Source organism: Mustela putorius, unplaced genomic scaffold, assembly GCF_011764305.1.
Source record: "Mustela putorius furo isolate JIRA1106 unplaced genomic scaffold, ASM1176430v1.1 tig00003834_pilon_pilon_pilon, whole genome shotgun sequence".
In the NCBI taxonomy this organism is placed as follows: Eukaryota; Metazoa; Chordata; class Mammalia; order Carnivora; family Mustelidae; genus Mustela; species Mustela putorius.
Genome location: NW_025421987.1, coordinates 54,342,997 through 54,353,463, shown reverse-complemented (window position 1 = coordinate 54,353,463; position 10,467 = coordinate 54,342,997). Strand labels below are relative to the sequence as shown.

General features: G+C 37.6%; 1 protein-coding gene across 6 annotated transcripts in view; it reads right to left on the bottom strand.

The window, feature by feature from the left end:
* RNF13 (ring finger protein 13) overlaps positions 1-10,467 on the bottom strand; it is a 157,948-nt gene that overhangs the window by 10,055 nt on the left and 137,426 nt on the right. The gene's annotated exons all lie outside the window — the stretch shown is intronic.

Genomic DNA, 10,467 nt, shown 5'->3' with positions numbered 1-10,467 from the left:
AGGGGTGGGGAGAGGACTAGAAGAGAGGAATGGGAAGGAGTGAAGTCCAGAGGCAATTTATTTTGAAATGATAGTGACTGAAGAGGAAAGATAGGATAGGTAGTGTTTGTAAGTATAGTGTTTGAAGTCAAGAATTTGCATTGCAGCCCTGTCACTTATGTGTACCCACTTATGCACTCTTAGGTAATCTACTTAATTTTTCTGAGTCTCATTTTCTGTATCTATAAATGGTCATGGTAGTACTTTTCTTAATTGTGCTGCTATGAGAACTAAATGAGATCATGTATATGATGTTTGGTTGGTTTGCCCTTTTTTTTTTTTTTTTTTTTTTTTTTTTTTACAGAACAGGTGTGATACGTGATACATGCTCACAAGATATACGATGGAAAATTATCAAACTTTTATTGGGTACAGTACCCATCCCAATCCAGTTTAATCCCAATTAACTCATTTGGCCTAAGTTACACTGACTTCTTTCGTTAGAAGTTAGTGGACTGAAGGCATGGTTCTCTCTAGTAAACAGCTACAGGCAAATGATAAAGGTCAGGACTAGATACAAACCAACCCTCTCAATCCCCTTCAGTCCACCTCAGAGCTACACTGCAGACCTTGGGATCTGTTTCTAGACACGAAATAATAAGATACCTCACCTTTAGGTAACTCAGGAATGTACTGATTTCTCAGAAGCCATAGTCACAACATAACTCCTACCCAACTTGGAACCTCATTATATTTCTGCTTTGTGGCCATATATCAAGTGCTCCTTTCGAGAAACTTGAAAAACATTCCCTATTCTGATTTTCTGAAGAGTAAAATCAGACTAATTTTCCCTTGAAATAGTTCAACACAGAACAAAATACAATGAGCATTGGTTATAGATTCTTAGCCTTATGAAGAGATGAACTTTTACTCACCAACATATCCCTAGAGTTTGGCACAGTGGTTGGTATAGAGTGGGCTCCCAATAAATACATGCTGAATAACAGATCCCACAAAGCCCCTGTTCGCTCATGCTGGACGCTTAACAAGGAAGCCTCTACCTCTCACCTGGAACATACCACATGGACTCTGACCACTTCACTTTCCACCCCTAGTCTGTTCTCTATTCACCAGCATGAGGGATCCTTTTCCACAGTAATTTGAGCTTGTCATTCTTATGCTCAAAAGCCAGCCAAGTTACACCATCAAGCAATAAAATCACAAGTCCTTGCCACAGTATGCTCTAGCCCTCTCCTCTCTAACCACTCTCCCTCTACATCCTACTGTGCTGGCCATATGCTCTTTCCTATTCCCTGAATATATCAAACACACCGCTGCCTCAAGGCCTCTGTAGTTGCTATTCCTCTGCAATGTTCTCTCCTTCCTTTTGCCCCTCCCCGCAGTTTATTCTCGGTTCAAAGTTTCCTTCTCAGAGAAGTCTTTCCTGTCTTTTCTAATAGTATTCCATTCCCTCTCCCATCACTCATCATTTGTTTTTCTTTATTGCACATAACTGCTATGTGACTTGACTTCTTGTTTGTCCATTTGCCCTCACTAGCTCCACATAGGCAGAATTTTTTTTTTTTTTTAATTTATGGCAGTTTCCTTAGCACCTAGAATGGTGCCTCGCACATGGTAAAAGTGCTGAGTAAGTATTAAGTGAAGGAATATATGAATAACTACACCCCAGTTATTCCCAGAAAATCTTGATCTCTACGTCCAGCTGCTCACTGGAAGACCTAATCATATAAACCTAAGTATGAATAGCTAGACATTTTTATATAATGTAGATAAATTCTGTATATCCTGACTGATGGAGTAAAGCTATACTCAGATTTTACTGTCCAAATCCAATGTTGAATATGCCAGCCAACTCTTAAGACAACGAAAGTACTACCCGGATTATAATGTTTGCACGTGGTAATCTAATCTGACAATCAGAAGATCTACAAGAAGGAAGAATTTGCTATGCTAGCAGATACTGGAGAAAGGTTCTTAGGCACCAGGGTCAGACCTTAAAAATAACCTGAATTTAGAAAATCTAAGGAGGAAAAGATACTACTGGAAAAGCAACAGTTGAAAAGTATTTGCAAAGAAGAAATAAACATGACAAAATCTAAGTTACACAAGGTTGGAGATAAGGAGTAGTGGAAAGTAAGGTTAGATGGGGATGGAGAAGGCAAATTATGAAAAGCTGTAAGTACTAAGATGAAGATTCTGATCTGACTTCTCAGGGTGTAGAGATCGATTGAAAGCTTTCAAGCAAAGCAATGACTATGTATGAAAACAGCATCATACCAGTTCTTCATCAAAGTGCTGAAGGAAGCCAAGCCTGGGATGTAGAAGCGAGCCTGGACACAGACTGACTTGTTTGACACTCCCAAGGTTCAAATAACAGGACAGGCTTGCATGACACAGTAATAATAAGAATGAAGAGAAATGCAAAGATGATGTATGCAATTTTAAGTAATGGCTGTTTGCTTAACTTCTAAGTGTTTCATTTGGCATTATTAGGATACAGAACATAAAAACAGGCGAGGGACTGGAAACAGATTTACAAATTGGTAATTTCTTTTTTAAACTAAGAATGGATAAGTTAATTCAAAATATTGAAGAGATGGTTAGTATTTTGTGAGTGTATTTTATCCTAAAATAATGCGTGACTATGGCTAAAGACTAATTAGAGCCTGAACAACATGTGCAGCTCATTGAGACTGAGGTGTGTCAGATGTACGGTCTCTGAAAAGACAAAGTATCTACTTTTCCTCATTGGACCATACATTTTATTATAATATAAGAAGTGTTGTGTTGTGGGCTCCTGGGTGACTCAGTTCGTTAAGCCTCTGCCTTTGGCTCAGGTCATGATCTCAGGGTCCTAGTATCAAAGTCCCACATAGGGCTCCCTGCCCAGCAGGAAATCTGCTTCTCCTTCTGCCTCCCCAAACCAACTCATGCTCGCTTGCTTGCTCTCTCTCAAAAATAAATTAATAAAATCTTTTTAAAAAAATATTATATTGTGATGGAAAGCCATACTTTCCATGTAAGTATATATTTACAATAAATATATTATGTATAATATATATTAAAGTAAATAATATACACAAGAATATATATTAATATATATATTTTAATACATATAAAAGTAAATTGCATTTGCCCTGTTTCCATTGCATTAGAAATTCTTTGAGAATGGGGGTCACATTTCTGATCCATAAGTCTTCTAAAATGTCCATTATAATAATAGACAATGATATTTACTTGGCAAATACAGAATAAGTGCCTGCTAGACACCATGAACTGTACTAAAGCAGACCCTAAAGGAAGAATGGGGACTCAGAGATAAAGCAGGAAAGACCAAAAAATCTATACAGAGGTATATGTGCGTGGCACAGGAAGTAGCTCATCTGGCTAGAATTTAAGATGCAAGGAAGAGAACCAGGATGAGGCTAGGGATAAGCTGGGCTCAGACCATAAGGATCTTATTCTAAAGTACTAAGTTTGGTTTGGGAGTGGGGTGGGGAGGGCAAAGTGGGGGAAGAGAGAGAATCTTAGCATGCTCCACAAGCCCAACATGGGGCTCTCACAACCCTGAGATCATGACCTGAGCCAAAATAAAAAATCAGATGCCTACCAGACTGAGTCACCAGGTGCCCGTTTGATTTTATTCTTACATGTAAGTGATTCTCAGAATAAACCATAGAGGTTTTCTTGCTGTATTTGATTATGGACAAGGAGCTCCGACTGCCAACACCAAACACAGTGGCTGGTCAAATATATGCTAATGCAGTAGGAAAAACAGTTTTGGACATGTTACATTTGAAGACTGTATAGGTCTTTAGGCAGAAAGGTCTTTGGATTAATTAGAGAGATGGGACTGGACTGAAGCTTATGAGAAAGGTCTGTGTGGGACATAAAAGCTTGGAGGTCATCGGGAAATAGCTCGCTAGGAAGAGGCAAGAACTAAGGAGAAAATAATCTGATAAAAAACCCACAGATCTGTGCCTAGCACATAGAAAGCTCTCAAATGTTTGCCATTATTATAAGCAGTGGACCAAACATATGGCAGCAAGGAGATTGCTATTTTACATGAGGAGGAGACTAAAAGTACTGATGACTGATTATAAGCAGTGCTCCCAAGTGCCTGCCTACTCAACCTACAACCAGCCAGGAGGGAGAAACACGCATATAAGAGAAGCTACTAATGGCAGTGAATTGCATATGTAAAGTATATGAAAGCAGAAAGCAGAGAAACGTTGAGAATCTCTGCACTATGCTGTACCTTTATTACCCCTGCAAGGGCAGAAACTGTAACCTAACTTTGTAAATGTTTCATTGCTGCTTTCCGATTGTGGCCAACATGTAACCAGTTAATTACTCAACATGTTCAATGACTAAAGTCACACAGGATGATCAGCCTATGAAAATGTGGTGGGAAACACATTTTTAAATAAAAATATTAAAGATGTTTAAGAAAATCTTTAAATAAAAGCCAATAAGGTATGTCATGGATAAAGCCAAATGAGGCTATATATGTAAAAGCATTTCCCATAACACAGAGCACTAAATAGATGTGATTTTCAGTTAGAAAACAATTGATTCTGAATAATTGGGAGGAATAACCATCCAGTAAAACACAAAGCAGACACTGTCACATACCAACTACACATTTCTTTTTCTTCAGAACTTAAGACACTCTGAATATATAACCTGGCCTATGAGATTTCAGAGATTCTATGGTTAACATGAGACTAGCCTTACTTAGTCCCGGTCTATGATAATTTGTACTTGAAAAGTCAAGATTTTGCATTATTTTCTTCCAACATCTTAGGCACTTATTAGGGCAGGTGGTATCAGGGGGGGAGGTTAAGTGTCAAGGTTATGTGTCAAGGTCATACATCTAATCATGAATAAAACCAAGTCTTTGGGTTCAAGATCTTGTATTCTTTCCACCACACTATTTTGCTGATCTAAAAATTAACTGCTAAGTTCCACATTGCTATGGGATTCAGAAGAACTAGTTACATACTCCTACCCCTCTAATTACTATAGGTATGATATGAATTGCATAAATTAATCTGTGCTAGAAAAAAACTTGGGAACCACCTATAGGAAAGAAAATGACTTGTAAGTCCAGTGGAATTTTGGGGCTTTCTATAATTCCTAAAATGGATTGATTCATACAGGGAGAAGAAGTAATACAATGTACATTATTCACTGATTTCTACTGCATTTCCACACCTCTCTTTTTCTTAAAAGTAGTCTGACACCCAGCGCAGAGCCCAAAATGGGGCTCGTATTCAAAGCTCTGAGTTCAAAACCTGAGCTGTGATCAAGAGTGAGACATCTAACTCACTAAGCCATCCAGGCGCCCCTCTAGTGGATTTCCCTTTAGACATAAAATCCAGTAAGAATACATCGTTCCTTTCTTTCTTTACTCTTTTAGAGAAGTTTTCAAATATAAACAAAGTAACAGACCACCTCATATACCATCACCGAGTTTCAATATATTCTTGTTAGATCCATCTTCTGCTTAAGTATTTTAAAGCAAAATATTGAGAGGTATAATATTTTACCAACGATACGTTTATATATCTCTAAAAGACAAGGACATTAAAAGAACATAATCACAATACTATTATCATATCTTAACAAAATGAACAGTCTCTTTTTATCTTTCTTTGGGGGGAATAATGGATTTTTTTTTTTCAATTTAAACTATTTTTTCAGGGTTACAAGATCCATTGTTTATGCATCATCCAATACCCAAGGCACACTGTTTCCTCAGTTATCTCAAAACAGTCTTTTTACAGATAATTTTTCAAACCAAAATCTAAGCAGGGTCCAAACATTGCATTTAGCTGGTAACTTGTCTCTTTTCCCTTTGTGTACCTTATTTGTTAAACAAGCTGGATAATTTTCCTATAAATTTGTCTGCATTCTGAATTTGGGTGATTGCACAGATTGTTTCTTAAGATGGTTATAGTGGTACATCAATCATTCTATGTTCAGACCAGAAATTCTCCTGGTTCAGTGGCACCTTTATGCAAATTGGGGAAAAAAGCAATACTACCTCAAGGCACATCATCGCTATCTGCCAAAAAATAATTTTGTTACCACAAATAATAAAAATCTGATAACAAAGAATGAACAATAACCTCCTAAAGCTGGGCAGTGTACAATCTGTACAATTTTATATTGCAGCCTGGATTTAGAACTTTAGGTAAGGTAATTTCCCACAAGTAAGAAAAAGTGGGTGGGATTTCTTTTTGATAAACTGTTTTATCACTTCAGTTTATAACTTGAAAGGCATTAAAAAAAAATCTGTTTTCATCATTATCCTTTCATAGTGGAGAACCTGACAGCCCTTCATAGTCTCAGACTGTGTAGCCCCAAGCATCCGGACCAGGGTGGGGAAAAAAGAAATTAAGATTTTTGGCAAAAGAAATAAAAAAAAATGGTTTCCAATTCTGTGTTCATACAGGAACAATTGTGATATTATCCCTTTCATAATTACAGCAAAAAAAGTAAGGCTTTTTCACAGACAATGAGTATCAAAATGTAAACACATTTGCCACTTCTAAGAGGAAATCCATTTACTCATTGGTTCTAAATTGTTCTTAATTTGGTTTACAGTGGAATCACAGGTATGCTAAGAACAATGTTTTACACTGTGTAGCCATTTGTGCAAATAACTACTTCATGTCAATGGCTGAAACAGACCCATTAGCAAAGGCTGGCACTCTGACAGCTGCTATAAGTTTCGTATTTTTAGGGCTAGTTTAACTGAGTGTAAATGGCTTGTGATTTAATGATAATTTTGGGCAAATATTTGGGTTCCTACTAAGTAAGTGCCTTGCTATGTATGAATGTGAAAATATTACAACCTATGCACAGAAAATATCTTCAAGATGCAGGCTAATAATTTAAAAATGAGAGGCCTAATTTTATGTATTAGGAAGTCACAAAAAAGTCAAAATGTTTTCTAAACTATCTCTCTTCAGTATCTAAATTTTATAAGAAACTGAAATATGACCATTCTTTCTTGATTTATATTCATTACTGCATCCCTAACCATATGCCTAGAGCATAGTAGGTGCCTAGTATATATTAAATGCATGAATAGATATTTAAATATGGAGTTAACTATATAAGGGGAGTTAAAAAGTATAAATCAGTAATGTTAACAAATAATTTTGTTGCTACTAAAATACAAAAAACAGACCTCATGTAAGATTGGTGGATCTGATCAGGCCCTAAAACTTTCTAAGGATACTGGACTGATCTGGAAATGTGTAAAATAACAGCAATTCTCATATAACTCATAGGATGGTAAATTGGTATTTGCCTTGGAGTTTGGCACTATGTGTTAAATTTGATGACATATCTATGACTTAGCAGTTTCACTTCTGAGAAAATCTGATCCAGAGAAACAGACACATATAACCAAGGTGTGAGGTAGAAGTAGAAGAAATCAACAGAGCAGGAGGAAGGGCTTTCCAGCTTGTAAGAAGCTTGGAAATTGTCACTCTAGTGCTCACCACAAGAAAAAACTGAACAGACTGAAAATCAACAACTCTTCTTAGATCTGTACATTTGAGGTTACAGAGAAAAAACTGCCCCTAATACTAGACAGTCAGAATGGCAGATACAGAGAATCACAACTTATTAGAGGAGAAGACTAGGAGGGAAACAACCTGTGGGAACACATATTAATACAGGAGAACATAAAATATAATTGATGAGGCTCAGTGTGGGCAAGTTTGAGAGAAAACTCTAGGGGGGGTTTTTCTGGTCCAGCATGGAATGACCTTAGAAGTTATCACTCTGTTCTCATAAGTAAAAAGCTGAGCAAACAAAAACAATCCTTAGATCTGCTAGAGAAGTGAACTCACTGGGCAAACTGCTGCCCCCAAAATGGGAGATATAGACAGGTAGATAGATCACAACTTTTCACAGCAGAAACCCCCTGAGCACTAGCACTTGGGCAGGAAAACCTGAAATATAACTGATGAATTGGCAGAGGCTCAGTGTGTATAAGTCTGAGAGTTTAAAAATCCAGGGGAACTTGAACATTTTGTTAGTTTTACCTTGTGGCGCTCTACCGTGTTCTCAGAGGGGACACAGAGAATAATCCCTTGGACTTCTGACAGGTGAGGGGAAAAGTAGCAATTCTGAAATCTGCCAGAGCATACTGTTCTTCACAAGCCTACCCTGAAGAAAAACTATCAAACCAGACTGGAACCTACTGGGATCTTTATCACAATCTGACATGGCCAAAGGCAAAGACCCAACTCCAACCTCTACAGCCATCAGGTCCCAACAAAGTCTGGGGAAAAAAGAGAAAAGCATTTGTGAAGTTCACAGCCCAAAGCCACAGACTCACTAAAAGACAGACATAATCACAGGACTACAGAATACTTCCCATTTCCCACGCCCCCTCCCGCCCCAACACACACCTTATGACCACACCACCAACAACCTTCTTTCTGGACTTCCTTTCAATCTGAACATCATGTTTGGCTTTGAACAAAAAATTTCAAGGACACTAAAAGGCTAAAAATAGTCTGAAGAGACAGAGCAAGCATCAGAACCAAACTCAGACATGACAGGGATGTTGGAACTATCAGACCATGAATTTAAGGCAACTGTGATAATAATAATAAAACAGATGACATGAAAGAACAGATGGATAATGTAAGCAGAAATATGGAAATTCTAAGGAAGAGCTAAAAAGAAATGCTAGTGATCAAAAAACACTAACAGAAGAATGACCTTGATAGGCTGGTTAGTAGACTGGACAAAGCTGAGGATGGAATCTTTGAGCTTGTTGCATCCATAGAAACCTCCAAAATAGAAAAGCAAAGGAAAAAGTAAAAACAAAACGACCAAAACACAAGAACAAAATACCCAAGAACTGAAGGATGACTTAATAACAGATCCATAATGGGAATTATGAGAGAAAGTGAGAAAAGAACAGAAGCAGTATTTGAAGCAATGACTGAGAATTTCACCCATGTTAATCTAAGACAACAAACCAAAAGTCCAGGAATATCAGAGAACACCAAGCAGGACAAAGTCTAAAAACAAAACAAAAACCACCTAGGCATATGATATGATACGAAAACTGCAAAAAATCAAAGATACAAAAAAAAAAAAAAGATTTTGAAAGAAACTGGGGCAGCAGGGCAGGGAGGGCAGGGGGAAGAAATGTACAGAAACAAAGATAAGAATTATACCTAACTCTCCTCAGAAACCATGAGAACAAAGAGAGAGTGGAGTGACTGTTTAAAGCCTTGAAGGAAAAAAACCCACCAACCTAGAACTCTATACCCTACAAAATTATCTTTCAAAAGCAAAGGAAAGTAGTGATGTCAGCAAAATGACAGAACAGGAAGCCCTAGATCTGCATGCAGCCATGGAGACACAGACCTAACACTAACAGACCAAATGTCTCTGTGAGGAATCTAAAAAAACAGTTCAAAGGTTTCTGTACCCCAGACATGGGTGAAGCCAACAGCATCAAAAGTCCAGTAAGAAAATTCATGACACTATCCACTTCCTCAGGGCAGAGTCCCTTTTTCCTAACATCTATTTGGGAAGAAACCCCTAACTCTTCTCTTCTACCTGAGAAGGGAAAGGTGTAGAATGTATGTCCAGTGTCAGAATTTTGGAAGGGGCTGCTCAAGGGAACAGTTTGTCTTCATGTGTCCAAGTACTGACAGGAATGGGAAGCCAGGTCAGGGATCTCTGGAAAAAAATAACCACGCACTAGAGTCTGCAGTACTATAGGCACACACTAGGTAGAGCTCCAGAATCACAATTTATTCTACCATGAGCAGCTGCAGTATTGTACACATAAAAAGGGGGAGCACCTTGAGTAGAAACTGACAAAACTCTTAAAATAGGTGATCACACAAATAAGCCCAGAAGGATGCATACCCAGAGGGGCTTGAGAAATTTCCATTATCTATAGGTGGGGAGAAAGTCCTGTGTTAGAAACCAGACTGTAAAATCTAGGAGAGTTGGTTGATTCTTCAAATGCCAAAATCCTCAAAACAGATAATAAGATACACAAAGAAGCAGGGAAACATAACACATTAAAAAGAACAAATTAAATCTCCAGGAACCAAACCTAAAAAGAGACATAAGTGGCAAAGAATTAAAAAGTATTGTCAGAAGGACCTTCAATAAATTAAAAAGAGGAAAGAAAGACAAAATCAGGAAAAGGATGCATGAAAAAAATATCAACAAAGAGAAACTATGAAGAACCAAACAGAAATCCTGTAACTAAAGAATACAATAAATAAATTGAAAATCTCATAGAGGGTTTCCATAGGAGACTTGACCAAGCAGAAGAATCAGTGAACTTGAAGACAGGCGTTTGGAAATTACCAAGGTGGAGGGGCAAAAATAAAAAAGGAATGAAGAGAAATGAAGACAGCTTAAGGAGCATTTGGGACATATCAAGCAGAACAAATTGTACATTAC